Here is a 14,157-nt window from a genome sequence, read left to right as displayed (position 1 = left end):
CCTCTTGTGCCCAATGCTCTTCTCCTGCCAGTGGTGGAGAGCAAATATGTCAGCCCCCGCTTTAGGACAGCAATAACTTCTGTTATATCACAAAGACAATTTTTGTCTCATCTACAACAATAAAGAAAAAGGCCTCTTTCGTTAAAGTAAAGACATTTAATATAAATCCATGAATTCTATTTTAACTTTACTTGATTGCATCCCTTTCCTTCCTTCCTTCCTTCGTTCAGGAAAGGTTAGTTACTTTTTGATATTTACCCAACGGCGCTGTTGTGAACAATATTATTTTTATTGAAAGAAGGAAATATCATCTTGAAAATCCATGTCCTACTAATTTTTGAAATATTTTTTCCCAAAGGCAGGTTTCTTGAGGGAAACCTGTAGAAATGTAAGAAGTCTTTTTTTTTCTTTTTAATGGCACTGTTAAGACCTTCAATGTTCCATGAAATCATATTTTTAACTTTTTAACTCCATAATACATCTATAACATGGAATTAAGGTTACTTAATGGAACATACAAGGCAGACAAATTGTTTGGAAAAGATCGATATAGAAACAACATGGGAAAGATGTGAAAGTGAGGATAGGCAATTGCAACATCTGGAAAGAGGAAAAGGGAACATCCTTAATTCAAGATCCTAGAAGTGATGCTAATAAAGATCAAAACCTGGTATTTGATATGGTTGCAAGTCATGCTGATCATTTTATATATTGGAATTTTATACAGAGAAAGGTTGTGAAAGATGCTTTGTGACTTCTCTTTTTTTGAGGGCTATGAAAACCTAAAAAGGATCAATTATAGAAAAAGGGAAAAGTACATTTGTCATATGCTAGTATGAATAGGAATAAATTATAATTTCAATTGAGAAGCTGCATACCTTAGATATAAAAAAGTGAAATAGACATTTGTTAAGCAAAATACCTGGAAATAATCACTAGGACATTTGAGAGGGAGGGAGAGCAACAGAGAGAGAGAGAGGGAGAGAGAGAGAGAGAGAGTTTTCGTTTGGGCATTTCATCGATATTTGAGAATTTTATCAAATGCCTGGTTCAGAAAAGCTCTTTCCACTGGACTGCCATTATATAAGCTTCTAATTAACTGAGGCAAGTCATGCAATTTCAGAGTAAACTGCCATAAAACTGTATTTTATAGGTGCATAAATAAGTTTTCAGTTCACATCCATGAGAAGAGAGAATGTACACCGTTATTCTATGTACCTGTAATTCAGCTCTCCAATCTTGTTTAATCTTCCTTGGTATGAGAAGTAATTTAAGGGGAGAACATGTCAATGCTTGACTAGAGTTGTATCTGAACAGCCTGGTAATTCGTTTGGCTGTGAAACAAACTTTGCTAAAGTTTCCTGAGATAAGAATAAGGTGCAAAGTTAGAATCCAAATCAAAGGTTCTCAAAGATCAGGGTATGTGGGTGAGACAAGGACCGAGGAGTAAAGGGATTTGATTAATATCTAATCTTTTCAGAATGGTAAACTCTCAAAGAATAAAGAATAAACCTTTATCATATGCAAAGAGCAGAAGGAAAAATACACCAAAAATGAAATCCTGGCCCTTTGAAGTAAATTATGCAGGTCTCATCAGAAGACCATAATATGTCAGACCATGGTCCATTTAATCTAGTATCCTTATTTCTGACAGTACCTGATGTCAGATGCTTCAGAGGGAATGAACACAGTTGGACAATCTATCAGATGTTTTATCCCATGTCATCCAGTGTCAGCTTCTAGAACTGAGAGGTTTATGGGCACCCAGAGCATAGAGTTGCATCTTTGGCCGTTCTGGCTAAAAGACAGTGATGGATTTATCATCCATGAATTTATTGAAGGGATTTTGAAGTGCCTTTACTCCTCAAAATTTTGAGGAGTAAAGGGACATTGAAGTACCCCGGGCACTTCAAAGTACCGGGCAGGTGAGCTCAGGCTAAATGTGAGCTGGCACTTCGAAGCTTAACACTTTAAAGTTGCTGTGGGGGGCAGAATTTGCTTAATGAAGTGCTCCATATGTACTGTAGCACTTCATTAATAAACTCACAACACCCTACAAAGTAGGGAGGTAGTGTAGACAAACCCACAGGCTGTGGCCACACTTGGTCAAAATTTCGAAATGACCATGCAAATGGCCATTTTGAAGATTACTAATGAGGCACTGAGTTGCATATTCAGCATGTTATTAGCATTAGGGCACTTCCAGATGCGGCACTTCGAAAGCGCTGCTTTTGAACACTCGCTGCTCGGCGTGACTACACGGGGATCCTTTTTGAAAGGACCCTGCACCTTTTGAAATCCCCTTGTTCCCCTCAGCTGAGAGGAGTAAGGGGATTTCGAAAGCTGGGTGGGTCCTTTCAGAAATGACCCCCATGTAGCTCCACCAAGCAGCGAGCATTCCAAAGTGGCGCTTTCAAAGCTCTGTGGCAGGAAATGTCCTAATGCTAATGAGGCGCTGAACATTCAGTTCAGCCCCTCATTAGTAATATTCAAAATGTTGGAATGTTGCTATTGAAGGGTACAGCCTGCTTAGGAAGGATAGACAGGGAAGAAAGTGGGGAGGTGTTGCCTTATTTATTAAAAATGTACACACTTGGACTGAGGTGGAGATGCACGTAGGAGATGGACATGTTGAGAGTCTGTGGGTTAGACTAAGAGGGGTAAAAAACAAGGGTGATGTCCTGCTAGGCGTCTACTACAGGCAGCCTACCCAGATGGAAGAGGTGGATGGGGCTTTTTTTAAATAACTAACAAAGTCAAGCAGGGCCCCAGATTTGGTGGTGATGGGGGACTTCAACTATCTAGATATATGTTGGGAAACTAATACAGTGGGGCACAGACTATCCAGTAGTTCTTGGATTGTATTGGAGACAATTTTTTATTCCAAAAGGTTGAAAAAGCTACCTGGGGGAAACTGTTTTAGATTTGATTTTAACAAATGGGGAGGAACTGGTAGAGAACTTGAAGGTGGAAGGCAGCTTGGGTGAAAGTGATCATGAAATCATAGAGTTCACAATCCTAAGGAAGGGTAGAACAGAAAACAGCAAAATAGAGATAATGGATTTCAGGAGGGCAGATTTTGGTAAACTCAGAGAGCTGGTAAGTAAGGTCCCATGGGAAGCAAAACTGAGGGGCAAAACAGCTGAGGAGATTTTGCAGTTTTTCAAATGGACATTATTAAGGGCCCAAAAGCAAGCTATCCCACTGTGTAGGAAAGAGAGAAAATATGGAAAAAGACCACATTGGCTTAACCAGGAGATCTCACATGATCTGAAAATTAAAAAGGAATTGTATAAAAATGGAAACAAGGAAAAATTACAAAGGATGAATATAGGCAAACAACACGAGAATGCAGAAGAAAGACTAGAAAGGCTAAGGCACAAAATGAGCTCAAACTAGCTACAGGCATAAAGGGAAACAAGAAGGCTTTTTATAAATATATTAGAAACAAGAGGAAGACCAGGGACGGGATAGGGCCGTTGCTCAGTGAGGAGGGAGAAACAGTAACAGAGAACTTGGAAATGGCAGAGATGCTTAATGACTTTGTTTTTGTCTTCACTGAGAAGTCTGATGAAGGAATGCCCAACATAGTGAATGCTAGTGGGAAAGGGGTAGGGTTAGAAGTTGAAATAAAAAAAGAACAAGTTAAAAATCACTTAGGAAAATTAGATGTGTGCAAGTCACCAGGGTCTGATGAAATGCACCTTAGAATACTCAAGGAGCTGATAGAGGAGGTAACTGAGCCTTTATCTATCATCTTTGGAAAATCATGGGAGACAGGAGAGATTCCAGAAGACTGGAAAAGGGCAAATATAATGCTCATCTATAAAAAAGGGAATAAGAATAACCCAGGGAACTACAGGCCAGTCACCTTAACTTCAGTGCCAGGAAAGATAATGGAGCAGGTAATTAAAGACATCATCTGCAAGCACTTGGAAGGTGGTAAGGTAATAGGAAACAGCCAGCATGGGTTTGTAAAGAATAAATCTTGTCAAACTAATCTGACAGCTTTCTTTGATAGGATAACGAGCCTTGTGGATACGGGAGAAGAGGTAGATGTGGTATACCTAGACTTTAGTAAGGCATTTGATACGGTCTCTCATGATATTCTTATCAAAAAACTTGGCAAATACAATTTAGATGAGGCTACTATAAGGTGGGTGCATAACTGGCTGGATAACCATACCCAGAGAGTAGTTCTTAATGGTTCTCAATCCTGCTGGAAAAGTATAACAAGTGGGGTTCCGGAGGGGTCTGTGTTAGGACCGGTTCTGTTCACTGTCTTCATCAGTGATTTAGATATTGGCATAGAAAGTACGCTTAATAAGTTTGCAGATGATACCAAGCTGGGAGGGGTTCCAACTGCTTTGGAGGATAGGGTCATAATTCAGAATGATCTGGATAAATTGGAGAAATGGTCTGAGGTAAACAGGATGAAGTTTTATAAGGACAAGTGCAAAGTGCTCCACTTGGGAAGGAACAATCAGTTTCACACGTACAGAATGGGGAGAGACTGTCTAGGCATGACTACAGCAGAAAGGGATCTAGGGATTATAGTGGACCACAAGCTAAATATGAGTCAACAGTGTGATGCTGTTGCAAAAAAAGCAAACATGATTGTGGGATGCATTAACAGGTATGTTGTGAACAAGACATGAGAAGTCATTCTTCTGCTCTACTTTGCTCTGGTTAGGCCTCAGCTGGAGTATTGTGTCCAGTTCTGGGCACTGCAGTTCAAAAAAGATGTGGAAAACTAGAAAGGGTCCAGAAAAGAGCGACAAGAATGATTAATGTCTATGGAATGTGACCTATGAAAAAAGGTTGAAAGAACTGGGCTTGTTTAGTTTGGAAAAGGAAGATTGAGGGGAGACATGATAGCAGTTTTCAGGTATCTAAAAGGGAGTCATAAGGAGGAAGGAGAAAACTTGTTCTTTTTGGCCTCTGAGGATAGAACAAGAGACAACGGGCTTAAATTGCAGCAAGGGAGGTTTAGGTTGGACATTAGGAAAAAGTTCCTAACTGTCAGGGCGGTCAAACAGTGGAATAAATTGCCAAGAAAGGTTGTGGAATCTCCATCACGGGAGATATTTAAGAACAGGTTAGATAGATATCTATCTGGGATGGTTTAGATAGTACTTGGTCCTGCCATTGGGGCAGGGGGCTGGACTCAATGGCCTCTCGAGGTCCCTTCCAGTCCTAGTGTTCTATGATTCTATGAAAGTGGCCGTTTGATTGGCCATTTCGAAGTTTTGGCCATGTGTGGCCACAGCCACAATGTTCCATGGGATATCTCTCCACTGCCTTGTAAAAGGCAACTAACACTTCCCCATGTCTACTGGAAATACCTTGACTGATGCAGCCTAGGACTTCATTCGTCCTTCTTACAGCTAAATTACATTAGTGCCTCATAATCATCCTATGATCAACAAATAAATGCAGGTCTTTCTCCTCTCCTATTGCTTCCAAATGATACCTCCCCAGCTAATAGCAAAAATTCTTCTTGTTACTATTGATTCCCAAGAGGCAGTCAGGAAGTGAGGCAGGGACATTATTTGCCAGTTTCTGTTACACAGGTTCATAGATGGTTATGTTGTCACAGAAAACACTTTTTGTAACTTCAGTGCAGCAGGGGTTTCTAAGTACCGTGTAAGTTATTATTATAAATGTTCCTGTGTCTGTGGCATGTCCTTTCTTCCTGGCTCATTTTCAGCCAATAACTACTTTTTCCATGAATCAGTTAAATGGTAACCACCATTATCAAACATTACTGATAAATATGTGCACAATACAACTACACACTCTATCAGAAAAAGATGGCACCATGTCTAGGAAAGTGGTCATGGTAAACAGGCACAACATGACATCTGTTGTTGCTCCATAGTGTTTGCATTAATAGTATTTTTGTCACACTTCTCTGAGATTATCTGATATTCCCACATTAGCAAAGAGAAAGTGGTGCTTTTAAAATAACAACTTTAGAAGTAATGAAAGAATAATATTGTTCTAAATGTGGTCTTGAATTCCAAATTTAGCATACTCCATTGTAAGAGCAGGTTTTCACAATGCATTTTTGATCAAAAACCTGAGAAACAGAATCATATAATGACAATGGCAGCTATATTTTTATTTTATTTTTTTTGTTCTTCAAAAGAAATCATATAAATTTAAAAGTTATAGGGATTGTGCTGCATGCTATACTAATTTTTTTCAGTTTACACATCTCCTGATCATACTAATTAATGATTGAAAAATTGGGTTGGATATGGACATGGAAAATGATGACTTCTTGGGGGAAAAGGCTTCTGGTTTCTTTCCACTGTGCCACTTGATGGCAATGTTTTGGTAATAAAGTGACAGAAATACTACAGAAGAAAGAGGAATGTTTGTCGGGTCAACATATTTATATAACTTCTCATGAAACGGATGAAAAACTCATATATTTGGAAAGTCACTTACACTACAATGGTGAGTTTCTCCAGGTCTCATTCCCTGTCTGAAGGCAGGGAAATGAAGACACTGATTGGATGAATGAGCTTGTGTGAAAACTTATAAGAAGAGATGGCAGTTAGTAAGAAGAACTTTATTGCACAAATATCTCTTCCTCTCTGACTTACCTTCGAATGCTTCTTTCCTCCAGGGTCAAATGTACTCCCTTTCTTCATTTAGATTTATAATCTTGTAACCCCTGCCTGATATCACTGATAAGGGGCATCGTTTCAGAAAACACTTGCAATTGTTCTGATTTCTATACATCCAAAGCTAGGCAGAAAAAAAAAGTTGTGTCTCATATGCCATGAATATAGATGTAAAAACTAAGCAAGAGACCAAGGTTTATGTGTTTTTCTTCCATTTTCTTTGTCTCTTGCCTTGTTTCAAACAAGGAGCAAAATTCACTATCAGTCATGTAAAGGTGACAAGAGGCATAATTATTTAAGTCTTCCATAGCTAATCCTCTCATTAGGATAATATTTACTATATTAGGTTTACCCTTAGAGTTTGAAAATTGTTCCTAATAGCTAATCTAAATCTCCCTTGCTGTTGATTAAGTTAATTATTTCCTTTACTACCTTCAATGGACATAGAGAAAAAATGGTTGCCATACTTTTTATATCAGAGGGGTAGTCGTGTTAGTCTGGATCTGTAGCAGCAATGAAGGGTCCTGTGGCACCTTATAGACTAACAGAAAAGTTTAGAGCATGAGCTTTTGTGAGTTAACTCACTTCTTCAGATGCTGGTCCTGGAAATCTGCACGGCCAGGTATAAATAGGCCAGAGCAAGGCTGGGGATAACGAGGTTAGCTCAGTCAGGCAGGCTGAGTTGTATTGTCATCAGTAGATCTGGAGGTGTGAACTCCAAGAGAGGGGAAGCTGCTTTTGTATTTAGCCAGCCATTCACAGGCTGAACACACCTCTAGAGCCCTGTCCAGGGTTATTCTACTTACTACCCAAGATCCACAAGCCTGGAAATCCTGGACGCCCCATCATCTCTGGTATTGGCACTCTCACTGAAGGACTGTCTGGTTATGTGGACTCTCTCCTCAGACCCTATGTCACCAACACCCCCAGCTACCTCCGCGACACCACTGACTCCCTGAGAAGACTGCAATATGTTGGTGACCTACCAGAAAACACTATCCTAGCAACCATGGATGTAGAGGCTCTGTATACCAACATCCCACACAAAGATGGAATAAATGCTGTCCAGAACAGTATCCCTGATGATGCTACAGCACATCTGGCGGCTGAGCTCTGCAACTTTATACTCATACACAACTATTTCAGATTCGGTGACAAAATATACCTTCAAATCAGTGGCACAGCTATGGGTACCCGCATGGCCCCTCAATATGCCAATATTTTCATGGCTGACCTAGAACAGTGCTTCCTTAGCTCTCATCCACTAACACCCCGGCTCTATTTACGCTACATTGACGACATCTTCATCATCTGGACCCATGGGAAGGAGACTCTGGAGGAATTCCACCGGGACTTCAACAACTTCCACCCCAACATCAAGCTCAGCCTGGACCAATCTACACAGGAGATCCACTTTCTTGACACTACCGTGCTTATACACAATGGACACAACAGTACCACTCTGTACCGTAAACCCACTGACCGCTACGCCTACCTTCATGCCTCCAGCTTCCATCCCAGACACACCACACGATCCATTGTTTACAGCCAAGCACTTAGATATAACCGCATTTGTTCCAACCCCTCCGACAGAGACAAACACCTACAGGATTTGCACCAAGCATTCTTGAGACTGCAATACCCACCTGAGGAAGTGAGAAAACAAATCAACAGAGCCAGATGTGTGCCACGAAGCCTCCTGCTACAGGACAAGCCCAAGAGAGAAACCAACAGAACACCACTAGCCGTCACCTACAGTCCTCAGCTAAAACCTCTACAGCGCATCATCAGGGATCTACAACCCATCCTGGACAATGATCCCACACTTTCACAGGCCTTGGGAGGCAGACCTATCATTGCTCACAGACAACCTGCCAACCTAAAACAAATCCTAACAAGCAACTATACACCGCACCACAGTCACTCTATCTCAGGGACCCATCCATGCAACAAACCTCGTTGCCAGCTCTGCTCACATATACACACCAGCAACATCATTACAGGACCTAACCAGATCAGCCACAACATTGTGGGTTCATTCAGCTGCACATCTACCAATGTAATTTATGCCATCATGTGCCAGCAATGCCCCTCTGCCATATACATCGGACAAACTGGACAGTCTCTACGTAAAAGAATAAATGAACACAAATCAGACATCAGAAATGGCAATATACAAAAACCCATAGGAGAGCACTTCAATCTCCCAGGACACACAGTAGCAGATTTAAAAGTAGCTATCCTGCAGCAAAGAAATTTCAAGACCAGACTCCAAAGAGAAGTTGCTGAGCTACAATTCATCTGCAAATTCAATACCCTCAGCTCAGGATTAAACAAAGACTGTGAATGGCTGGCTAAATACAAAAGCAGCTTCCCCTCTCTTGGAGTTCACACCTCCAGATCTACTGATGACAATACAACTCAGCCTGCCTGCCTGAGCTAACCTCATTATCCCCAGCCTTGCTCTGGCCTATTTATACCTGGCCTTGCAGATTTCCAGGACCAGCATCTGAAGAAGTGAGTTAACTCACGAAAGCTCATGCTCTAAACTTTTCTGTTAGTCTATAAGGTGCCACAGGACCCTTCGTTGCTGATACTTTTTATAATTACCCTTAAAAATTTGAAGACTATCAGGCCTTCCCTCATTTTTTCTTCAAATTACAAATACACAAGGTTTTACTTTAAGCTTTCCTCATATATCTAATTTTATAAACATTTCATAATTTTTGTTGCTCTCCTCTTGATTCTTACCACATTGGTGACTCATGTTTAACTTGGGATCCACTATGACCCCAGATCATTTCCTGGGCTGTTTCTACACTTATGAAAAACTTTGAAATGGCCATGCTAATGGCCAAATCAAAGTATGCTAATGAGGTGCTAGAATGAATATTCAGTGCCTCATTAGCATGCCTCTGGCCAAAGCACTTCAAAAGTGCTGTGGTTCGGTTGCCCACATTTGTCTACATGGGGGTCCTTTTCTAAAGGATCCTGCAAACATCGAAATCCCCTTATTCCTATCCTAGGAATAAGGGGCTTTCGATATTTGCAGGTCCTTTAGAAAAGGACCCCTATGTAGACGAGCCATAAGCGAGCAAACTGCGGTACTTTTGAAGTGTTGTGGCCAGAGGCTTCTTTTCAGCACCTCATTAGTATTCTTCGATTTGGCCATTAGCATGGCCATTTCAAAGTTTTTCGTAAGTGTAGACATAGCCCTAAAGTATTAGTCCTGAATCAATTATTCCCCATGTTGTAGAGGTGATCCGATTGCTCCTTCTTAGGTGTAGTATTTTGCACTTGTCTTTACTGAATTTTGTCTTGTTAATTTCAGATCAATTCTCCAATTTTTCAAGGTCATTTTCAATTTTAACCCCTGACATCATCTTCAAGCGTTATAAGTATGCTTTCCACTCCCTTAATAAAAAATATTTACTTGTACCAGGCCTGGGACAGGGGATGTCACTAAGCCTGTGTCCCTTATTTAACAATGAATCACTGATAATTACTATTTAAGTATGGTCTCTTAATTAGATATAAAGTCACCTTATAGTAATTTCATCTATATTGCATTTTAGTTTGCTAATGAGAATGCATTGTCGGTCTGGGTCAAAAGCCTAAAATCCAGACATTGCATGTATTTCATTTCCCCCATTTGCTTAGACCAGTATCCCTGTCAAAAAAGGAAGTAGGACTGGTTTGATATGATCTTGACAAAATCCATTTTGACTCTTAATCTTCACCCTAGTATGTTTCAAGTGCTTCCAAAGTGATTGTTTAATCATTACTTCCAGTGCATTTTGAGGTAACAGGGTTAGCCTGACTTACCCTCTTCCCCCCTCTTTAAAGATAAGCATTATGTTTTCCTTCTCCAATCATCTGGGACCTGATCTCCCCTCAAGTTTGCAAAGATATTTGTTACTGGTGAAGAAACTGCTTCAGGTTATTCAAGTACCAAAGGCTGAATTTCATCAGTCCCTACTAACTCAAATATACATCTAAGACATAAATACTCTTTAGTCTTTTTTTAACCAAATCTTAGCTTGTGTTCCTACCACCTTGATCTGAACAATAATTGTGCTGAGTGTCTGATCACAATTAACCTTTAAGTGAAGTCTGAGGCAAATTACGCACTAAACACCCCTGCCCTATTGATGTCACCAATTATTTGTCTTCTGCCACTAAGTGGAGGACTCTCTCTATCCTTCATCTTTTCTCTTCCTCCTAATGTATTTTCTGGCCCTTGTGAGGTATAATTCATTATGTGCCTTAGATTTCCTGATTTTGTTCCTATATGTTTATGTTATTCTTGTATTTTCAACCTTAGCAGTTTGTCCATGCTTTTGATTTTCATATCAAGATAGAATTAATTTTCTTCAAAAGATGTCTAATCCAATTCCTGTTTCTCATTTGGTGATCTATAGTACACTCCCTACCAGGACATCAAATCTTTTTCTTTCACATTGTATCTTCCCCCAGAGACTTACTGCTTTTGTTCTTTCTTTTGGTCTTCAGAACTAATGCATATATTCTTGACATATAATGCAACACCTCCTCACTTTATTCCTTTCTGGTCTTTCTGAACAAACTTTACGCCTCTACACAAATTTTCCAGTAATGAGATTCATCTCATGGCAATTAGGTTATTATTCAGCTGATGTACTAATTCTTCCAGTTCTTTGCAGTTATTTCTCAACGTTTTTCACTTTCTAAGTGTCTTCCTCCCATCCTCCTTCCTTCCCTACATTCTTTGTTTCTTGGCACTCGTTACTATTTTAAGGCTCATATAGACCACATTCTTGCAAATGAATGTGGAAGCATGGACACTATATAGAGTCCTACTGAAATAGAGTTGGTTGCAATTTGTCCGTGCAAGTGTTTGATGGAAAACTGGATTTTTCTTTTTTCTTTTTTTCTTTGCATTGTAAAACCAAACATTTTTCATCTGCAAATCAAAATATTTTTTTTCAGCCAGTCCTTTTGGACGTTTGGCAGCTTTGGTCTTTCGATGACAATGTTCCACAAATACAAACAGATGCATGCGTGTTTTGAATCTTTACTCACCTGTGCCTTAACTTTATTATAAAATGTGGACATCCTGATTAAGTGAAAGTTCATAATACTGAAAGGGAAGAGGCAGCAGAAAATTGTGTTTCGTTTTTTAACTTGGACAGTGACAGTGACACAGAGGGGAGGCAGAAGGCAGAGAGCAGAGCTCTTGATTGTGGGAACTGCATTGCTTAGGGCTCACATCAAAACAACAAGGCTGTGTCTACACTACAAACTTAACTTCAAGTTAACTTCAGAGTAAGCTGTTACTTTTTAGTAGCATGCAGAGCATCTACACACACTTTTCCTTACTTCAAAGTTAACTTTGAAGTAAGGGAGGCTAACTTTGAAGTCTCTACTCTATTCCCAGGAATGAAGTAGTGGCTTACTTCAAAGTTTAACTTCAAAGTTAAGTGTGTGTAGATGCTCTACACTCCTTATTTTGAGGAGGGACACAGTCTGGCCAGTCCAGGCACGGCTCTATGGCCCCTGCCATCCACCTTAAAGGAAACAGCTCCCTGTCAACCCCAGGCAGGAAGCTGACACTGTGTCACAAGCAGGGGCAGCATGAGCTCACCCGCGGACTGCCCCTGCTCAAAACACCTGCCTGCCTCCGCAAACTCTGGCCACCATGGCAGCATGTCAGGACGCCCTGGCCCTCTGGGAGCCCTGGATGAGCAGTCCGAGGGCTTACAGTGCCTGGGCAAGAGCCATGCCAGAAGGGGACCCTCATGGACTCAGGCTGAGCTGAAGGACCTCCTTGCTCGGTGGGGGGAGGAGGGGATCCTTCGCCAAACCAATGTCTGGCAGAGGAACACAGAGGCCTTTGACTGGCTGCCCACCCCAGCTGCACTGGCAGCAGCATGTGGATAAAAACTACAGAACTCTACCAGACCTACATCAAGACCTGTGATGCTGCCAGCCAGTTGGGGGCATGGCCCGTCCACTGTCCACACCACCAGGATTGGCACAGGCTCCTGGGAGCTAGGTAGGCGGCCACCCCAGAGCATCTGGTGAACACTGGCAGTCCCTCCCTGCAAACAGTGAGGATGAGATGGGCCCCTCTGGCACCACAAGCCCCCCCGTATGGGGAGCAGCCAACTGAGACTGAGGGCCATGACGAGGGCTCCAGTGATGGGACCCTCATCATTGCCCTCCCCTCTGGGACACCAAGCTGAGCCTCCTCCTGCAGAGCCTTGACCAAGCCCTGGGAGGTTGCAGCTGTTATACACAGGATGAAAGGGATGCCACCAGGGATGGGGATCCCCCCCACCCCCCGGAAGAGCCTTATAGCCCACATGCCTGGGGATGGGGGAAGGGAGGGGGAGAGAACATGAGCCGACCTTCACCATGTGGGAACCTCTGGGCATCTGGATCCCATGGGTCTCACAGGCCCTTGGGATGCAGGGGAGTGGAGTGGGGGCCAGTAAAGCAGGGGGCCCAGCCTTCCTTGTGTTGGGGTTCAGCACTAACGGTCTATCCCCCTGTCCCCTTCTGTCTGCACAGGTCCATCATCAGGAAGACACCACTGCCCATCAGAGTGGGCCACAGTCACAGGGGGCTGGGAGGCTGTTCCATCACCCCAACCTGCATACCCAAATGGCCATGACAGGGCCTCCTGCAAACGACGCTGGAGGGATGAGGAGGCTGCTGCCAACCAGGTGGTCATGTGGGAGACGACCGCCGTGCTCCAGGACTGGCTGGCTATGGAGTGGGACATGTGGGTGCAGCTGGCCAGCAGGCCAGACACCATGGTCCACGCCTTGGCCACCCACCTCACCCAACCGCCTGTGCCCTTGCGAGCCATACCCACAGCCACACCCCTCCCGGTGGGCCTGTCAACATCCACCTGCTTGGAGATGGCTCAGTGGCTGCTGGCCAAGGTGGGTGCACCCGGCCCAGCCCCAGTGCCTCTCCCCTGCACATCCTGCGGAGGCTGAGACTGTGGCATCCCCACTCCAGCCCTGCCTCCCTGTGGTCCAGGCCCCATCACAGCCCCACAGGGGGCCCTGGACCTAGGGTGATAGGGGCAGCCGTGGCCGATGCGGATCCCAGCCCCCCATGCCCCCGGGCAACTGAGCCCTCCCCCACCTAGCCCACCCCACCAGTTCAGTTCCCCTCCCACCTAGCCCCTCCACCCCCATCCTGTGGACTGTTCCCCCAATATACTGTAAATAGTTTCACGCGTTGTTCTGTTTTGTTTTGCCAAAAATGTTTATTCCTCCAATCGTAAAGTTAATTGCTCTCACCCTAACTCCATGTCCCTGGAGAGTGGTAAGGGGGGCAGAGCATGAGGGATGGAGGAGTGTGGGGGGGGCATGGTGCAGAGTGTGCCTGGGAAGGTCAGGGCAGGCCCTGGACGAAGGTCTGGCGTGAGACCTCCCAGACCTTGACCCCATCTTTCTGTGATCTGGAGCCCAGATCACCATGTGCATCCTGTCCAGGACTCCAAAACAACTGGGGAAGCCCAGGTCCA

The sequence above is a fragment of the Carettochelys insculpta genome, chromosome 1 (genome assembly GCF_033958435.1).
Source record: "Carettochelys insculpta isolate YL-2023 chromosome 1, ASM3395843v1, whole genome shotgun sequence".
Lineage (NCBI taxonomy): Eukaryota > Metazoa > Chordata > Testudines > Carettochelyidae > Carettochelys > Carettochelys insculpta.
This window is presented reverse-complemented; position numbering follows the sequence as displayed.